Source organism: Canis lupus, chromosome 33, assembly GCF_048164855.1.
Source record: "Canis lupus baileyi chromosome 33, mCanLup2.hap1, whole genome shotgun sequence".
NCBI classification, from domain to species: domain Eukaryota; kingdom Metazoa; phylum Chordata; class Mammalia; order Carnivora; family Canidae; genus Canis; species Canis lupus.
This window is the reverse complement of record NC_132870.1, coordinates 9118534-9138839: the sequence shown is the minus strand read 5'-3', so window position 1 is coordinate 9138839 and position 20306 is coordinate 9118534. Positions and strand designations below refer to the sequence as shown.

General features: G+C 39.8%; 1 protein-coding gene across 2 annotated transcripts in view; it reads right to left on the bottom strand.

The window, feature by feature from the left end:
* Window positions 1–20306, bottom strand: part of ARHGAP24 (Rho GTPase activating protein 24) — a 732927-nt gene that overhangs the window by 489503 nt on the left and 223118 nt on the right. Inside the window, exon 1 of one of the 2 annotated variants that reach the window (XM_072810776.1) lies at window positions 12017–12196. The exons of the other annotated variant lie outside the window; for it this stretch is intronic. The gene's annotated coding sequence lies outside the window, so the exon portion shown is untranslated. Of the gene's footprint in view, window positions 1–12016; window positions 12197–20306 lie in introns of those variants that run through there. 2 annotated transcript variants of the gene reach the window in all.

Below are 20306 nucleotides of genomic sequence, written 5' to 3'. Positions count from 1 at the left end.
CTGTCTCAACCAGCTGAGCCATGTGCTACACAGCCAACTGGCTCTATTTGTCCTTCCCTGTTTCAGAAAGGAGTCCCTCAGAGCCATCAAGCCCCAGTCCCAGACTCATGTCAGGGAAGCTAAGGATACTCCCTGGAATGTTCCACAAATTAAACAGTAGAGGATGGGACCGCAAACAGAGAGATAATAAAAGCAGGCACAGAAAGAAGGCTCCCTGTTTCTCAGCCTTACACAGCAGTTGCCAGGAACGGAAGCCTCTTCCCCCCACCATTTGCTCACCTTCAGTGATCATTTGACTCTGTAAGGCAGCGCTTAAAGAGATTAACCAGTTTTTGTTGTTGTTGTTAATTCTTGTTTTTGATTTCTGCAGGAAATCCTTTAACTATTTAATATCATCAGGCTTACTTCATGGTTTCTCAAAAATATGAACAGCATAATATAAGAGAAGAATGTATAGCAGTAGTATGGTTTGAAGACTGAATTGAATGAAAATCTACAGTGTGTTGAGAAAACATTCATATTAGGTGGATTCAACATAATTAATATTATTACAATGAATTTGTTTTAAAATGTAACTAAAACCAGAAAATAGTATAAATTACACCTTGATTTTAATATGCTATATTTTTCAGCTGCCTTTAGGGTTAATCTAGGCTCAGCAAAAATACTTTTTAAAATTGTAGTTACAGGGGCACCTGGTGGCTCAAGGGTTGAGTGTCTGCCTTTGGCTCAGGTCATGATCCCGCATCAGGCTCTCCACAGGGAGCCTGTTTGTCCCTTGCCTATGTCTCTGCCTCTCTGTCTCTCGAGAATAAATAAATAAAATTAAAAAAAAAAAAAAACAAACTGTAGTTACAGATTCACTTGTACTTTTCTCAGCCACAATTCCTCACCTAAACAACCAAACACCAAACACCCATGAGTGACTGTTTTCTCTATTTTGCCAGAAGGTACACTAGTAAGTACCCTTCTAGTTGCAGAGAAGAGGAGGTGATTCATTGTATGCATTGGCTGCCTTAGGCTAGCATTTGCAGTTAGTTGTCTCCAGGACCCAAAGTGTGGAAGGCCTCTGAGGAATAGGGCAGTGTGGTAGGAAAATCAGTCACCAAAACTCCAGAGCCTCATCTGCCTTGTCCAGACTGAATTGGGAGGCAAACCACACAAATCACCTACATCACTCTGAACTCACTTTCCATATTGAGTTTGAAGTAAAATGGTTATAGCTATTTTCTAAGTGGGCCTTTGTCCAAAAAATTCATTCTGAGGGGAATGTAACATTAATTGTGGAGGCCTAGCATGGATGATGAACATGAAAGATTACCAAAAAGATTTTTTTTTAATTCTGTAATTTCAACCTTCCCCTGAAGTCTACATTTTTACCAAATTTATAGGAAAAGGGAAGTTACACATTTCAACTTCCCTTCCCTTTCCCTCTTTTCTTACAGGTATTAAGTCCCAGATTCGCCAAAGGGAGGGAAAGTAGGGGTTCCCTTTCATTCCTGGAAAATAACAGGTTGGCTTTGGTTTGCTAGACAACAGTTTTATCCATCCAACATAGTCACAGTTCTAAGAGCTGAATATAAGCAATAGTTTAAAAGTATACAGATCACATTAAAAAACCAAGGACTTGACAAGCAAAGGAGATAAAATAGATGAAATAATTTTAATAAACTGATCCTGTGATTTAAGTACTTCCAAAGCAAAGTTCACATTAAATTTGAAAACGTTACCAAAGTTCTTGAGGCTGCCCTGGAAAAGTCACTCTTGCTAAATGGATTCCATCCTTAATCTGACCTGGAATATGGCAAAGTCAACCCAACTACAGAAGAAGTCAGACAGGGAACCAGAAGTCCTAATGTCACTCACCAACATATAGAGAACTGTTAGGCAGGTGGTATTTCTCAACATAGAGAATCAAATCTATGCATTTATTGCCTTAATCAGAACATTTATTTGGACAAGAGAAATGTCTACTTATATTGAATGGAAACTTCTATAAGCCATTTCATTAAAAATATGGCTGTCAGGAGGAACTTCACACCCAAAAAACTATTCTTAGTATGTTTTTAAGTTATATTTGCACACCGTACTACAAAGCTGAGGTTTTTCCTGCCTTTCTTACTGCATAGTCAATATATAGTGGAGGGAGCTGGAGGCACTCTTTCCCATGCATCGTAAACACCTGTTGTCATCTAAGAATAGATATTGTTTTGCATTTGTGTTACTGAAACCGCAAAAAGTATACAAAATTTCATTTCCAATTTCCCAGAAGACTTTATAAAATATGGAGTTAAAACTAGTCCTTTAACTTCATTTGCTAGTTCCTAATGGGAACGTTCTTGCAATTCAAGGAGGGAAGCTTCTTTGTAGTGAGGGACTATCACACACATTACAAGACATGTGGCACTTTTGGCCTCTGGGCACTAAATACCAGTTCACTCAACCTTTGTGATGACCAAGAACACCCTCATGCATTTTCAAATGCCACCAAACCCACAGTTGATGAAAACTAGCCCAGTGGTACATGAAATTTATCAAGGAAAGGTCAAGCTAAACTTTGTCACATAATTTATAAGGCTTCCAATCCTCACTCCTCTATAAAGTCAAACATCTGCTTTTTGGGACCTGTTAATATATGTACACATAGCCATACATAGCCATATCCTCACCAGAATTGCTCAAAAGGAACACATGACCATATAGTGACAGAAACTTTTTCAAGGCTGGAACAATCTTAGAAAGTATTTATTCCAATCCTCTTATTTTACAGAGAAGGACACTAAAGTCCAGAAAAGCTACATGATTTGCCTGAGTTCATAGATGCTAATTAATACCAGAAGTAGGATCCAGCCCACAACCTCCCCTCTTTCTTCCGCTCCCACTCTTCTCTAACCACAGAACACAAAGCAGGAAAGGATCTTTGGAAATACTTCTTAAGCTACCATTAAATATGAAATTTCACCTGTGGTGAGCCAGAAAGTAGACTTTCGTTTTCCCTGACACTTTTGTCTCGAAAAATACTTTCACACATCACTAAAAACTTTTTAAATGCTAATAATAGGGACCCACTGAAAAGCTACTTTTTAAAAAATCCAGGGGAAAAAATGTTTAAAGAAATTTTTAAAAATCCAAAGGAATATTTATTTTTTTAATGTCAAAGAAAGTCCTCAAGTCTTTTCTAGTGAATTTGGATGCTGTGTTTCAAAGAGTATATTCTTAAGTCTTACAGTACACACACCCTCCAACCCAAAAGCAAATATAACAGTAAATTACATTAAACACAATAATGAATAAAGACTGGTCAAGCCAATAGCATCCACTCTCTCTTACCAGTAACATGGCATTCAATAAATAAATATCTTAAACTATTTCACTCTTTCCTTTGAGGAGAAAAACATTCCAGTATAAAAATTACTATCATTTTCATTTTTACCCAAAGGATTTTTTTATCATCAGTATTAGTTTTACATTAACTAGATTGTCAATGTCTTCTTGTCTGCATGTGCTTTTCAAAATAAATATCTCAATTAGTAAAATATTGAGTGCAGTTTTTTATGAGCTCTTAATTCCTAACTTTGCAGCTGTTCAGGCATCTGGACTATTATCATTAAACTGTTTCAAATTGAACACAACTTAGATATTCAAGGCTCAGGGCTACTCAAAAGAATTATTTTACCTTTTAATCTTGTAGTGCTAGAAGAAAGTATGGTTATCTAACTACTTAGTGTCCTTCTACATACAAACTAATTGATGTCCGTGGGACTCAGCCACCTACACTGTGAGCAGACAGCATAGAAAAAATTGAGGAAAACAAGTCATATAACACGGGATGGCATTCTGTGGAAAATTTAAATCCCTAGCCAGTATAATACAACAGGTACTCTTAGCTATTCTTAAATAATTTACATATAGCCTTATCTAATTTTTTCATGAATTCCAAATACCACTTTTGAATACAGAATCATCCTTCATCACCTAGAGGGCTTGTTAAAACACACATGAATGGGCACAGGTGGGGCTCCGTAATTGGCAGTTCTAATAAGTTCCCAGGTGAAACTGATGCTACTGGCTCCCGGGCCACACTTTGAAAAATGCTGCTTTAAAGGATTTTTTACAATACTTTTTTGGCAGTTAGTAAACAGAAATGTATTTTTTTCACTTGTACCCAGTGTGCAAGATGCACCTACACACAACACAAAACAGAAATCAAAACATATGAAACTCTTACTTTTATTTATTTTTTTTTGAAACTCTTACTTTTAGTATATATAACGAATCCTGATTTTTCCCCCATTCCATTCCATCCTTTTCTATTCCTTTTCATTTAAAAAGAAACATTGGTCAGGAACCACTAATTTGATTTTATGAACACTGATAGATCAAAATCCACAGTTTGAAAAATACTGCTCAGGACTCCCATGTTCATCATTTAATTTGATAATAGCAACTGTTAACATGCATTGATACCAGGTGCCAGATACCCTCCCAGTCTCTTTACAAGTGTTGCTCACTTCATAAATTAAAAACCCATAATAACGTTATTAAGGGGCTATTATTAAATGCCCATATCCATAGAGTGGAAATCTCTGGTTCAAGGAGATGATGCAACCTGCCGAAGCTCACAAAGTTGGTGCGTTTTCAGAGCCATGTTGGAACAGAGAACGAATTCCAGAGCATAATGGCAAAGATCTCTCCTTCAGAGTGAGATATTTTCATTTTGAAACCCAGTTCTACTCTTTAGTTGTGTGATTCTGGTAAGTTCCTAAGCCTCTCCAAGTTTCAGTTTTCCCATCTATAAAAGAGAAATAATAACAGGGCCTCCTCGAGTGGCAGCCGTGAGAATTAAAGGGGATGATGACCTACCACAAGTGGTTGGCATGACTATACATAGTAAGGCTCCAATAATTGTTATCTATTATCAGACAGAGACCACATTCTCAGTTGCCACACCATACAGAGCCTCCCTTCCCTTGGCTTCTAGTCCCAGTGTTGTCTCTGGATTGGCCTTTTCTCTATTCCTTGGCTTCTGAGGATATCAGGTTATCCTAGGACCTTGCTACTGTCCTTCTCCCATCCATCCTCTCTGGCAGCTTCACCTGTTGTGCAAAAGTTCTCAGAACTCCTCATGCACATAATTCCTTGTGGTTTCCACCTGTCTCTAGGAACCAAAAACCAAGGCTCTGCCATGGAATCTGCCACCTTGAACCTAACAGCAAAAATACAGAAAAGTTCTTTTTTTCCGTGATGAAATGATAAGTTGTTACCAAAAGATGAAGTCTTTAATCAGCAAATCACAATTGTGAGAAGGCTGAGTCCTTTTGGATACCCCGTAGATGCCTTTATATAAAATCATCAACACCGCATTGACTATTTTACAATTACAATTGAATCTTTATGAGGTTTGAATACCAAATGAAACTCTGAAGGTGCTACTCATATGGCTATTTCTAGATTTATGAAATGAAGTTGCAACAAGATAACATCAGGCTCTTTTGACTTCTCTGGCTCATCTTTTCTTTCTAGAAGTTCTTTCATGTGAGAAATTTTTAAACCATCATGTGGGAAACATGTTTGAATGAATGAAACACTAAAAGGTGACCCTTTGGTCTTCTTTGGAGGATGGAGCAGTCTCTTCTGTATCTTCACAAACAGGAGATGCATTTCAACACAGGCCCTGTAGTGAATGTCCCTCCTTGAGAAAGACTGGCTTGGAAATCACTTCCCCTTTGCTCACTTCACTTTTGTGTGACCAGTGAGTACTACCACCACTAACTCAACTTTTCTCCCCTTCTCATTTGCTCCCTCCAAGAAAATCATCCTTTCATGCTGTATTTCAGCTTTCTTAAATTGGGCCTCCAGTCCTCTGACCAAGGACCACTTGCTCCTTCTCATTCCTCCACCTCCACCTCTTGCTCACAGAGTTCCTGGGGTTTATGTCCCACATATGGGAATTAAGTAATAGGGATAGATCACTGAAACCCCATGGATCATACCTTTTCTATTTACTTCTCACCAGAAAATAGTCTGGTCAGGCTGATCGTAAATTGATTCAGTTACCAGTCTAAAAGGTTTCTGGAATCTCTTTTCTCACAGGAGAACCTTAATAGGGGCAACTCCCCCCAGGGACCTCAACTCATCAGCACAAGATACAGTCACCTGAAAAAGCCATAAGAAAGTACCAAGGCGAGTTCATGGAGATCATGTTGAGACCAAGGTCCGTAGTCCGTACTGTACATCAAACTCATAAAACACACAGACTTTTAATACTTTAAAATTAAGAATAGAAAAGGACAAAGAGGAAGATGATATAGTAAAAATAGCAGGCTATCTGGACTTAGATAGATATGATTTGGGTTCTTGACTCTCTCCCTTCTATGTTCCCTTAGGTGAGCTTCTTTATCTCTCCAAAGCCTAAACATTCTCAGGTAATGGGGATAATAATATCTGAAATAAATAGAACAGATGTTACTGCTAGAACTACTAATCACTTCTAATTTCTTCTAGAACTATAAGTCATATATGTAAAAACAACTCGTGGAGTGTTTGGTACTTAGTAGGTACTTAATTCATTAGAGTGATTATCACTATGAGAGTCTGTGAGACTCAAAGAAAGAAAAAAAATTCAGGACAATTTCCCCCAGGAAGTTGGAAAACTTACTTTGTTTTCTGAAAACCCAATGTGGGGGGCAACCACAATTACATAGGGATAAGCCTCAATTTATTGATAGATTTAATTTGTAACAAAAAGAATGTTTTCTGTTTCTCAGAAATCTCCGAGGGAACTCTTGTATACACTTGTGATACATGTACTGAAGAAACACACATGTATGGCCTTAAATACTGATTTTCAAAATTATTCAGACATGATTCCTCCTCTAAGCTTTTCAAGAAATGTAACATTTGGGGCAAGTCTATTTTATCCAGGGAGTACAAAAACAGTACCTAGAATGTTTCTAGGAACCACGCACACACACATACACACACACACACACACACACACACAAGATCTGGAAAAATTATTGGCTCTAAAATACTAAACTGAAGTTACAAAATAGAGACTTATAAATACTTAACTACACATCTAAAAAAGGGTGAAACATATACAAAATGAAGGTAATTCAATGTATTTCCATAATGGATTTGAGTTAACTTAGTTAAAAGGTATAGGTATGATAGGTGAATAAAAGAATGCCAACTGTTACTTGTAGCCTTGTCTAGGTCTTCTTGTAAGCATCAAATTTAGTTCTGAGTTTCTTGTGTGACAAATCCAAATGAGAAACATGGTTATTTCTTAGTCTCTTTTCTTTTAACAAAAGAAACAACACTAGTTAATCATAAGAGACAGTTTTTAAAGTAGTAAAAGCAAAAATGAATTTACAGAGATCTTTATGCAAAGAATATTGAAATACATAACAAAAAGTGCCAAGGTATTTTGCATGCCACCTCTTTTATGTTGACTCGGTAAAATCTAGAGCACTACATTATAGCCTAGCATGATGAAGACAATGTAACAAACAGGTGTTGTAATGTGAGTGGGATAGGTAAGCCTCTGGTCATATAATTTGATAAAAATAGAGAGCATGGAAGATTTAGGAAACTGAGTAGACAATTACTCTTAAATATCAATGCTTGCTCTTCTACTCTTCTCAAAGATATTATATAAGGAACAATTTGAGCTTAAGGTCCCTGACTGGTGACTAAAACACAAGCATTATGCATTCTTAATTGACAAACCATGAGCTAAACAGTACAGGTAGGCAAGTGACAGAGGTATTACTGCCTGAACATGAAACAAGTCCATTTGTATATTGGTTCAATGGAGAATAACCTTCTACATGACAGGCAGCAGAAATAACTGTAGAGTAAGACAAAGTTTTTCAGGAAGAAACTCTGGATTTGCCTAAGTGCTCAAATGAGATGAAAAGTAAATCAATAGGGGCACCTGGGTGGCTCAGTTAGTTAGGCATCTGCCTTCAGCTCAGGTCATGATCCCAGGGTCCTAGGATCAAGCCCCACATTAGCTCCCGCTAAGTGAGGAGCCTGCTTATCCCTCTCCCCCTCGCTCATTATTTCTGTCACTATCTCTCTCTCTCTCTCTCTCTCAAATAAATACATAAAATCTTTTTAAAAATTAATATAATAAAAAATCAGTAACATGAAAACAGATGCCCCTCTGAATTTCCTCCTCTCCATCCACCTCCACATTCTCCTTTAATTAAATCCAACTTCCTCCAAGCACTAGCACTCAAGATAATTATTAAATAGGCAAAATTAGTATTTCTATTTTGTTTGATTAATTAAAATGATTGCCCATCCACAGGCAGCAGAGTCTCCAAATTTAATTCCATTATTACTCCTCACAGCCAAACCCAGGACCTCCCACTGGGATTTGATAGATTAAAGACTTTATAGTATAATATAAAAAACAATTGTGAAAAATGCATATCTATTAAAACTGTTTCCATTATCTTTAAACTCAAGTATATTTTGTGGTTTTTCAAAAGAAAAAGATGATTCCACAGTAGTTTTTTTGCTTTGCTTTTGCTTTATAATTTCAAAAGCACAGATTTTATCTATCATAGGAATTAAACAGGCATGTGTGGGTTGATCTAGGAAGCGAATTATATTTCGTAGCATTGTCACTTTTGGAAAATGAAGTGAATTGCAGTCCACTGGTACTTTATTCATTTATAACTTTACTTGCCCATTTATTAAGGAAACAATTACACGTATCTATTATACGTTTCAGACACTGGGCTGGGCACTAGGATACAGAAGCTCCTCCACCCCCAAGATAACTGTTAAGGAACTCATTGTAGTTGGTTGGTAGTAACATTTAATAATAAAAATTATTAAAAAATAATTATTCAAAGTATGTTCAAAACACCATGGAAACAGACAAGAAGAAATGGTTTATCTTTCCTACATAGAATTGGGTAAATTCTCCCAAAGTTCCAGTTGAAATGGGCCACCAAGAATCAAGTGGGACTTTCCAAGCAAAGGGAATTCCTGGAGAATGGAAATCCATGAGCAAAAATTCTGAAGTGTGAACAATGAGGAGTCCTTGTGCAGGAAGAAGAAACTAAAAAGTAAGGGCTTTGAAAAGCTTCTAGTCACTATACTAAAGAGTTTAGAGTTAATGTTGTGAGTTATTGGGACCCTGGGATCCATCATCAAAGGTTTCAGAACAAGGGATTGACACAATTAGATCTGTCCTTTTTATAAATTGTAGCAATGCCACAGTCCAGTGTAGATGCTGCTTAAAAGCTCACATGTACACAATAACTTCTGAAAACTGAACATTCCTTGAATCAGAACAATCCCCCCACTTTCAAATGTGCTTTGCCTTAGCCACTAAAGCCATCATAATCTTATAAAATTTGAGCTCAAGTAGCAAAGACAGGCGGGTCACCATTTCAAGACTCAATCTGAGCCTTGAACTCTTCACATGAAGAGCATTAACTTCATGGCAAAGTTGACTATTTACAATTTTATTTTTTAATGCTCTTCTCCAGCTGGGAGAAATGTTAATCCTCTGGCCACTGATTTAAGAGTAAAACAAGCACCTTCGGATTTTAAATCCCGTATGCTTTTCTTCTCAGGAACATGTGACCATTATAGAATACACGCCTCAGGTTCTTGTTATAGTCAACCTCCTCCATACCCACGTGTGAATAATTGAGGGGCTGTGCCTTCCACTGGCTCTATCCACCTTCTCCATATGGTTTTTCCAAAGCACTTACCTTTACCAAAAATTGACACGTGGCAGAAAGAAGGGATCAGTATTATATAAGCTCAACTCATCAGGAAAGAACACTTCACGACTAGCTGAAAAATACCACGGGGAAATAACTACAGGTAGCTAGGTGACCCCACAGCTCTGCAAACCCTAAAAACAGAAACAAAAGGCCTGGTCTGGATTTTGCAGCAGTTCTGCCTGCTTTTAGCCCTATGAAGCCAACCCGGGCATTAATAAGCCAAAAAGAAAACATACTTGAATGGGCCAGAAAGTTACAACAAAACTACTAAGGCACTATTGGTAAACATCAAGTAGGCTTTGGCCAAGACAGCAAAGTAATCAGACTCAAACCACTTATTACCACCTGTTGCACATTCCTTCCCCTTCCTGCCCTTCCCTTACCCCCCCACCCTCCATCCTAGAGAGTTTAGGAGCACACAGTAAATAAAGCTCTGACCAGTAAAAATTCTCAGGGCTTTGGCCATTGCCATACCAAGCAAAATCAGAAAGCAACCCACTGGAGATTAAGCCCAGAATGCTTTTCTCTTTTACACTTAAACCTACACTCTTGTCTAGAAGGGTACAGTGCTATTTGTTTTTTGTTGTTGTTGTTGTTGTTGTTTTGTTTTGTTTTCCTCGAGAACTTAGTTTTTCCTCACTTACTATCAGGTTGTGTTTTCAAATGGTTCAAATTCACCAGCAGAAACAGCACAAAAGAACATTCTTACTCAGAAACCATCCACCTCTCAATTCCAAATCCCTGCGATTAGGTAATAAAACAAAATAATACAGTTGGAAGCCAAAGACAGACTGAGTTTCAACAGCTTTTCAGATGTAGAAAAAAATTACAGGTTCTCCTTCCTTTTTCTCACACTAGTTGTGTATTCCTTACACATACCTCAAACTAAATTCCAAATCTAAAAAACTCATCGTTTATCACTTATTCCTACTTAAAGGTCTTCCACCAAGTACATACCTCCTTGGAGTGGAAGGGGAATGCTATTTATTTTAAAGTTTTGCCAATATCTCAGTCCTCCAGGATGTCTACAGTGATTCTCTGACAACACAGTAATGGATCTAAAGAACAGATTCCTTGACTCGCTACCTGAAGGTCAGGCACTCCAGAAATACAAGAAGGGGAATTGTATTGTTGGGCTCCCTTAGAAATTGAAATGTCCCCCCAGAGAAGAGGAAGTATTAAGAAATATAAAAGGGAGAGCGAGATCTTAGCAAGTCTGATGTGGCTTTATACTTGTCTTCTGGTTTTTTCTAATCTATTAATTCTCTGTGTTTTATGATGCCCAGCTTAATACCAACATCCATTCTTGCCCTTAAGGGTTGGCTTTGAGTTCTAATTAGAATCAGGGGACAGACTGTGCTTAATCGGTCTGTCCATCTTCTTCTCAATAATTGCGTAAATCTCTTAACTGTACTGTAAACATCCCCAGACTTCAATTAATTTGCCTTCCTTAGTAGACACAGTAACACACATTGTTTTACTTACGCGTAAGCAAGCCCCTTACTACTTTTATATCCCAAATACCCAATATGATTTATGCATTTCCTCTTTTTAGAAAGAGATGAAGTGATGATGTCTTGCCAAGGTTTTTTGTTTTGTTTTGTTTTGTTTTTTAAAAGAGAGAGTAACAAAAACTATGATGGAAACACAAATAGTTTGGAGATTATCTTTTATTTCAAATGAATTAAACAGACACAGACTACACAGGGAGTCCGGGCTCCCTAGTACCAGTGGATACCGAAAACCTAATAGCTGCAAGAAATCTTACTCTTAGAGTAGTATCTCCCCTTCTATTTGAGGACTTAGAAAAGAAACACAGTCCAGACTATTTCTTTTAAGGACAACAAATTACCTATTCATACCCAGGAGAGGATGGATAACGCCTTCAAAAAGTCACTCCTTAAAAAAATCTAAACAAGATCTTCTGGGTGGCTCGAAATTCACCAGATTCCCAATCATTTTGCGCTTGCGGTGAAAGAATTCGTCCTTGGTACCTACCTCTGCGTGCCTGCTGTCTAGGGGAATCCTCCAAGGCAGTAGCGGCCACAGACAGAGAAGGGGGGTGCGGGGGGGAGGGATGGATGGGAGGTGAGATGACCTGCACACTTTCTATTAATCCATCTACGTTTCGGGCCAGAAGCACGAACTACCGCCCCCGGCCGGGCCCGGGACGCCGGGTGCTCCTCGCAGCTGTGCCGCAGCCCCCGCGCCCCCCGCGCGCCCCCCGCGCGCCCCCCGCGCCCCGCGCCCTCACCTACCCGGGCCCGGGCACACGGGCGCTCCACGGACGCGGGCCGGCGGCTGCTCCGAGCGCAGAGGCTCCCAGGACGAGCCGAGGGAAAAGGAAAAGCAAAGGCGGGGGCAGGGCCGGCCGCTGTACTTCCCGCAACAAGGGGAAGTGTCGCGCCCCGTGCCCCCGGGCGCTCCGCAGCTGTGGCTCGGGGGGAGCGGGGCGGGGGCGGCCGCGGGGCTTTCCCCGCCGCCCTGCGCGCCGCGATCCCCCCGGGGCCTCGGAGACCCTCGGCGCCCCGCCCGCTGCCCCCGGAGCGCGGCCGAGTTGCCACACGCGCTTGAGAAATCCTAGCAGTTGCGCAAAGAGCCGCAGAAGTTAGAGAGAGGGATTGTGCGAACGTGCGAGTGCGAGTGCGCAGCGCAGGAGGCTGGAGCCACTGAGCGGGGCCGACCGCAGGCGCAGCCCGGGTTCAGGTTTCATCTGGCAACTGGCAGCTCCCGAGGACTCGAGCCGCGCTGCTGGGGAGGCGGGAGGAGCCCGCGAGCCGCCGCCGGGGTTCCTCGGAGCCTGGGCCGCAGCTGACATCCCTGGTTCCTTACTCGGGAGCCCCGACCCGGGGCTGTGGGCGCCGAGCAGGAGGGAAAGCCTGCACTTCTCCGGCCCACCCGCCCGCACAGGTTGCACTCGCTTCCCCCGGCTCCCTCTGAAAAATCTCGTTTCCCCCATCAGAATTCCCTGGCTCATTAAACCCGCACCCCTAGAGGCGCTTATTTGGATGGATGCCCTCAGCTCCTTAGAGAAATGCAAAGCACACGCACTCCCTTATCACGAGCTTGGAGAGCTCTCAGGATCGCCCGGGACGGAAGAAGGGACAGAGTGGTCACATCTTGGCTGATGCAACCCCCTCTCTTCCCGCCACCACCAAAACCGCCTGTTCCGAATCCAGATCCTACGATCTCAGTCACCTGGAAAGCCAACTAACTCCGTTATTTCAAAGAGCTTTAAGAACATCTCTGCTTTAGATCGCTTTAAAACCATCACTGGATTTCTTTTTTTTTTTTAATTTTTATTTATTTATGATAGTCACACACACAGAGAGAGAGGCAGAGACACAGGCAGAGGGAGAAGCAGGCTCCATGCAGGGAGCCCGACGTGGGATTCGATCCCAGGTCTCCAGGATCGCGCCCTGGGCCAAAGGCAGGCGCCAAACCGCTGCGCCACCCAGGGATCCCCATCACTGGATTTCTTTAAGACGCAATATGAGTGTTCTCATTAGGAATCTCCAGTGATATGGAAGAGGAGCACACGTGCAAATTTAGAAACAGCAAAAATAAAAACCCATGTAGACACTTCTTTTTTCCTCTTTTATCTTCTTTCTTGGAGTCTTTCTTCCTGGTCATCCGCACCATCCCAACCCGATGCCCCGCTACAAAGCTGATTTTCTGGCTGAGGAATTCTCAGCCCTTTAATGAATCGAATTAACTTCTGCAGGGGGAACCATCTCTCCTTTGGCATTTCCTTTTTAAAAAGGGGGGGGGGGTTGGAGGGGACGCTGAGTGGCTCAGTGGTTGAGAGTCTGCCTTTGGCTTGGGCCTTGATGCCGGGGTTCCAGGGATCAAGTCCCGAGTTGGGTTCCCATGGGGAGCCTGCTCCTCCCTCTGCCTACGTGCCTACCTCTCTGTCCCTCATGAGTAAAATAATTCAATCCTTAAAACTAAACAAATACAATAAAAATGTGTGTGGAATCCCTAACCAGAAGCTTATTTATTTAGTTTATTTTCTAATTGGTAGGACTAAATGACCTTTATCAACCCACATGGCTTTATGTGTTCCAGCTCCACCCTGGCAGGTAAATGCCAACGGGCAGTTTTAAATGAAAGCCAGAAAACAATGAAATTAACCAAAACGAAATCTGCACACATTCGATGCACTCAAAAGCCTCAGGAAGACAAGTGTCAATAAGTATGATTCAAGATGGTGACATTTAAAAAAGGCAAGGAAACGATCACATCAGTAACCTATTTCAGGATCTAACAATTATTACCCCAAGCAATTTAGACTCAAGACAATACGAAATTAAACTCAGGGTGGTTACTGGGTAGTCCCTGATCCAAAGGTTAAGAGATGCCTCTGGACACAGCCTTGTAACCAGACCTTGCCCTTCACATCTCCTGATTTCTGTCCTTACGCTTTCCATTTGATATAGCTTCATTGACATGCGTGATGTATGTGATTGTCTTAAGCTGGACAATACAACTGAAAGATAGGAAGATTTTTCACTTGAGGATTAAGCATGGGGGAGGTATACCTACCAAAGCCCCTGGCTTTCCCTCTCACTTCTCTGCAGAAAGACAAGGATCAACATATTCCTTTTCTAGAAGCCCCTGAGAGACATAGCAGAGATCTTTGTTACAACAGAGTATAACCCGAATTAGAAAATGCTTGGTTGTTCATTAGACTGTTATTCCTCTCTTAGTTCTGGATTAATTGGGACTGGGAGACATGCCTCATACTGCTTGTAGCAACCGTAAAGGAGAAATAAACTCTTAAACAGAGATGTGCAAGACTCTAACCAAAGGAGCATGTTGGTGTTATTGATCCAGACTCCAGGGCAAAGATGGCATCTATCATTCGATTCCCAGAGCATCTAGGGAGAACTTACCCAGGGCATTACGTAAAGCTGAATTTTAGCAGTCAACTCAATACTGAGTTAAAAGCATGCTTGAGATACACTTCACAAAACCTGCAAATGCTTCAGGAGTGCGGGCTAACTTTCCTGAAGATTCCTAAGTCATAGACACCCTCAGAAGAAAGGTTTATGAAAGTTGGTATAAAAGACAGGCAGGGTTGGAGGGACCTTAGATTTACAAGAGAGAAGTTTAGTGCTTCCAAGACTAAGGGGATTTTAGGGACCTAGAAATGCAATAGGAAGGAAAGAAAGAGGAAGAGGAGGAGAGAAAGAAGATAATAGCCTCACTACATTTGGACAAGTTTGAGTATCAGTATTGCCAGAGTCAAGGATAAAAGAGCATCCATAGACAAAGCCCCCTGGATGCTGTTTCTGTCAGGCCACTTTGATTGGAATTTAGTTAAAGGAATCTCAACCAGAATTTGTACAATCGCTTTGTCTAATGTTTCAAGCACCTAAGTCAAAGGAGACTAGTAAACACATGGGGGTGGGAAGGTAACCTAAGAGATGCAAATTTCCAGTTTGAATTTTTTTTAAAAACCACATATATGAAAAAAAATAAAAAATAAAAACCACATATATGAATTAAAAATATGTTTTTCCTGAAAGTGTTCATATTCCTTGCCAGATTCTTTGAAGACCTCAGCATAGAGTAATGTATTGTCATGTTACCCACTTGCCTGTTAATGTCAGATTCTGGGACTCTTTAGTTATGTTTTCTTTTGGGAACACATACATTCCTAAGAGGGCAAAAAACATAGTAACAAAACTGAATAGTCAACAACTGCCAAAATCCTAACATTTCCTTCAGGCTCTCACCAACAATGCAGAATTTGTGTGGGTATACTGGAACATGCCAGGATCTGATTTCAGTATTAAGATAGAGGCTGTGCTTTAAAACACATCTATTTCAAAATGCCTGGTTTAGTTTTGTTCTCTCTTTGTATTTCCTGGAAGAAGTTCCCTTTTGAGAACACCAGCTTTTGTCTTAACTAAGTAAGGAGGGGATATGATTTGAGGGAGTTTCATGCCTACTATTCCCAAAACCATGATTCAGGAAAAGGGGACATATTACTACTATTAAAAAAAAAATCCGGGATCCCTGGGTGGCGCAGCGGTTTGGCGCCTGCCTTTGGCCCAGGGCGCGATCCTGGAGACCCGGGATCGAATCCCACGTCGGGCTCCCGGTGCATGGAGCCTGCTTCTCCCTCTGCCTGTGTCTCTGCCTCTCTCTCTCTCCCTCTGTGTGTGACTATCGTAAATAAATAAAAATTAAAAAAAAAAAAAAAAAAAATCCAGTGAAATCCTTGTAAGAAAGATAATAAAGAAGAGAAAGTATAAAAGAGAGAAGGGCTACTATGGTGTCAGTCCTTCCCGACTCTCTAATTTCATCACAGGCCTGTTGTCAGTCAAGGGCTTTTTTTTTTTTTTTTTTTTTTTTTTTAAGATTTATTTATTTATTTTAGAGAGAAAGAGAGAGAGAGAGTGACAGGGGTGCAAAGGGAGAGTATCTTCAAGCAATCCCTGCTGAGTACGGAGCTGGTGTAGGGCATGGGGCTCCAACCCATGACCTGTGAGGTCATGAAACCATTACTTGAGCCTAAACCAAGAGGCCAACACATAACTGACTGAGCCACCGAGGCGCCCTAGTCAAGGACTTGAAAAATGAAGCATGTTATGTGCCTGTTGAGATTCTGGGGAAGCATAGTATCAACCATCACTATACTCTTATTGAATTAGCATATTTTGGTGGTAGCCTGTGTCACACTCCATCGCCCCCTAGACTCCTGAATTAAATCATACCCCCCCTCAAAAAAACCCCAAAACCAAAAACCTATGATTAAATTTATTTTCAAGATAGTGTTTGTTGTTTTTTTTTTGCTTAATTACAAAATTAATATATGTTAACTCGTGAAAATATTAACTACAAAGAAGCATAAAAAGAAGAAATTAAAAATTGCCATGATATCACCATTCAGGGATAAGTATTATTAACTTTTTTAATATGTCTAAGTGACTCTTCACCTCTTTGTGCATAACTACCTTATATAATAGTTTGAATCATATTACCAACAAAAGTAAGGCTTTTTTTGCCTGGGCCCCAAATTCATGAGCCTATACTCATGAGTGAGTAGAGAAAGGAGAGAGGGTGTGGTGAGCTGACATGTGAATGACAGGAAAAGATAGGCTACCTTAAAGAAATTGTGAGTCAGCAAGCACAGGGAAACTCTAGAATAGTGAGAGATTTAGAAATGGCCAATGAAAGTATAAAGCAGGAGATTTTTCTGGGAGCTGATGGAGGGGGTGGGATTCTGTATATCTTGGAAGGGACAGTTTAGTTCTCTAACAGAATCCAGTAAACTTCTGAGTCTCGGTCTAAACAGCATCCAAGAAAACCATTTTAATTGGAAACTGAGATTTGAATTTGGGATAATTAGCTCCCCAATATTTGGGAAATTACCAAACATAAACTTTCTAGGAAATCAATAAAAATAATGTGATTTTTGGAAGATTCTCAAAATAAACCAGGAGAATATTCCAAGAAGATAATGACCAAAGGGCAGTTCAAGATATGGGCTATTAGGAAAAACACTAATTTGAAAGAACATATGCACCCCTATGTTTATCGCAGCATTATTTACAATAGCCAAGATACAGAAGCAGCCAAGTGTCCAATGATAGATGAATGAAGAAATATGGCATATATATATACATATATATATAATGAGTATTATTCAGCCATAAAAAAGAATGAAATTTTGCCATTTGCAACAACGTGGATGGATCTAGAGAGTATAATACTAAGTGAAATAAGTCAGTCAGAGAAAGACAAATACCATATGATTTCACTCATATGTGGAATATGAGAAACAAAACAAGGCAGCCCAGGTGGCTCAGCAGTTTAGCGCTGCCTTCAGCCCAAGGCCTGATCCTGGAGACCCGGGATCGAGTCCCACGTCAGGCTCCCTGCATGGAGCCTGCTTCTCCCTCTGCCTGTGTCTCTGCCTCTCTCTCTCTCTCTCTCTCTCTCTCATGAATAAATAAATAAAACCAAAAAAAAAATAAAGAAAAGAAAAAGAAACAAAACGAATGAACAAAGGGGGGGGGGATAAGAGACAAACTAAGAAATATACTCTTAACTATAGAGAACAAACTGATGGTTACCAGAGGAGAGTTGGGGGGGAGGGGTTGCTGGGTGAAATAGGTGCTGAGGGTTAAAGAGTACACTTGTCATGATGAGCACTCATCACGTATAGAATTGTTGAATCACATATTATGTACCTGAAACTAATGTAACACTGTGTGTTAACTACACTGGAATTAAAATGAACATTTCTTAAAGATATGAGCTATTGAGCAGACAAAAAAAGACTATAAAGTTATGATCTTCTCCATTTATTTTCTTGTCTCAAATTTCTCAACTTTTTTAAAGCTTAAAAGCATTAGTAGCAAGCAAGTCTATGAGGGCTTACTTTGCAAGAGCAGAGAAGTTAGGCTGGCAATAAGGTGGTCTAAAGTGGGGTTGAGGCTGAGGAGGACAAATGTGGGGTTTCTGAATGCTGGCTTTCTCCATTCATCATAGATGCTTCAGTGGAGGACTTTCTGCCTGGCTTGCTTTATTCATGAACAGAGAGACCAGTAAAAGAAACTGGCAAGTGGCTCTAGTGGAAATCATCTCATGAAATGTAAATTGAATGCAAGCCTCAACCCAAGATACTGATGCATTTTCAAGGAAGAAGGATGCTTCTGAAAGGGATATCACATGAGTCCCTTCAAAGGTCCTCTGACTCAAACTTGGAGAAAATGGTTCCCAATTCCTCAAAAAAGGGGATTTCAAAACCAAATAAACAATGACAGATAATGTGATCACCCTTTAGGGAGACCAGTAAAATAGTTTTAAGATCAGCTTAGAAAAAGCATCTCCTGTCTCATTTGGGAGCAAGGGGTACTCAGCATCTCTACAAGCAAACTGCAGCTACAGCAGGATTAAACCTAACTAGGCCATCCACATCAACTCTGGGGCAGACTAAAGCCACTAGGTAAGAGATTGGCACAGAGATATGTGGTGGGAAGATATCAATACTTCCCAAGCAGAAGATGTAAGATGCCCATATCATATGAGGGGTAGGTAAGAGGCTCAGTGGGGATGGAGACTTCCACTGATCCTACTGGGTGGAAACTCAGAACCTAAAGACTAAAGCCTAGGCCTTAACCAGTACATAAAAGTTCATTATTAATATGAATTTTATTCATATCCCTACCTATGTCCTTTTAAACTGCTGTGTATACTACAGTACTATACAAGGAATTAGAAGTGCAGTGTAGTTAAACACAATTTTGGAAACTTTTTAAGAAAGACAATATTGGGAGAAATGAGCAAATTTGAGGAAGTAGCTAATGGCTATGTACATGGGTGGCTCCTTTACACAGGTCAAAAATATCTGACACCTCCCAAATGTAAGGACTGTGCAAAAGGCAAAGTCAATTCAGGTGTAATCTGTTCCTTCATGAAATTTATATTCAACCACTAAGAATGACTGAATTAAAAAGGTTTAGAGTAAATTTGTCCTTTTCCCTCTAAGGTAATGCAGAAATAATGCTACAATATATAAATTTTTCTCAGCTCATATCTAGCCTCTGAAAGTTGTTGGCATCATCTTCAGAGACAGACAAAAGATTTAACCCTTCATGTGGTAATGTTGTATCATTGCTTTAGACAGATGCTAGCCTTGACTTTAACCAACATGTAAAGACATTTTGACATTTTATCTTTATGCTCATTTGTTTTTTTAAATTTTTAAAATGCATTGCTTTATAGACCAGAAGACAATGAATATATTTAATGTGAAAATTGTCCAGGTACTTACCTTACCACGTGAGTTTTTTTTAGCATACCTTGCACAGAATCTCTGATTTTGAGTTGTATAAAAATAGAAAAAATACTATTTATAAATAAATGACAGAAATTTAGTGATGGTATCAAATTTTCTGAAAATCAGCTTGAAAACACTGAAATATTTTCTGGATTGAGCATTATACTGGGAAAGCCTAAGACATCAACAAAGTCTTTTCATTTTAATCTCTAGCTTTAATTGCTTATGAAGTTCTTATGAAGTGATTCAAAAGTAACTTTTTCTCCCATCTCTCCTCTCCTTTTGGAGGATCACAGTACCAATGTACATTTCATTAAGACTTTTGTAAAAATTAATATTATAAGACAAATATTTAAGAGTAAGCTACTGCCACGTGTAAAATGACTTATTAATTCTTCATGATGTCCCTCATTGTATTTTGGACACAAAGATAATTTTAATTTAAAATTTTTTAGATGAAGGATTTATGTTAACATTTCAATGGAAAGAAGATTATAGCAATATTGTTCTTTAATTTTATTAATGAAAGATGTCAACTTTAGAACTGAAATGCTTATCTAAATTAGCCTTGTCTACATGTAGTTCCTTTTAATAGATGATCATATTCCGAGAGTATTTGGCAGACAAAATGATACATTTTATTTTTACTTTTTAAGGCAAGAGAGAGTGTGAGGGGTTGGGGGGGGGGGGCAGAAGGAGAGGGAAAGAGAATCTTAAGCAGGCTCCATGCAGAGCACAGAATATGATGGGCT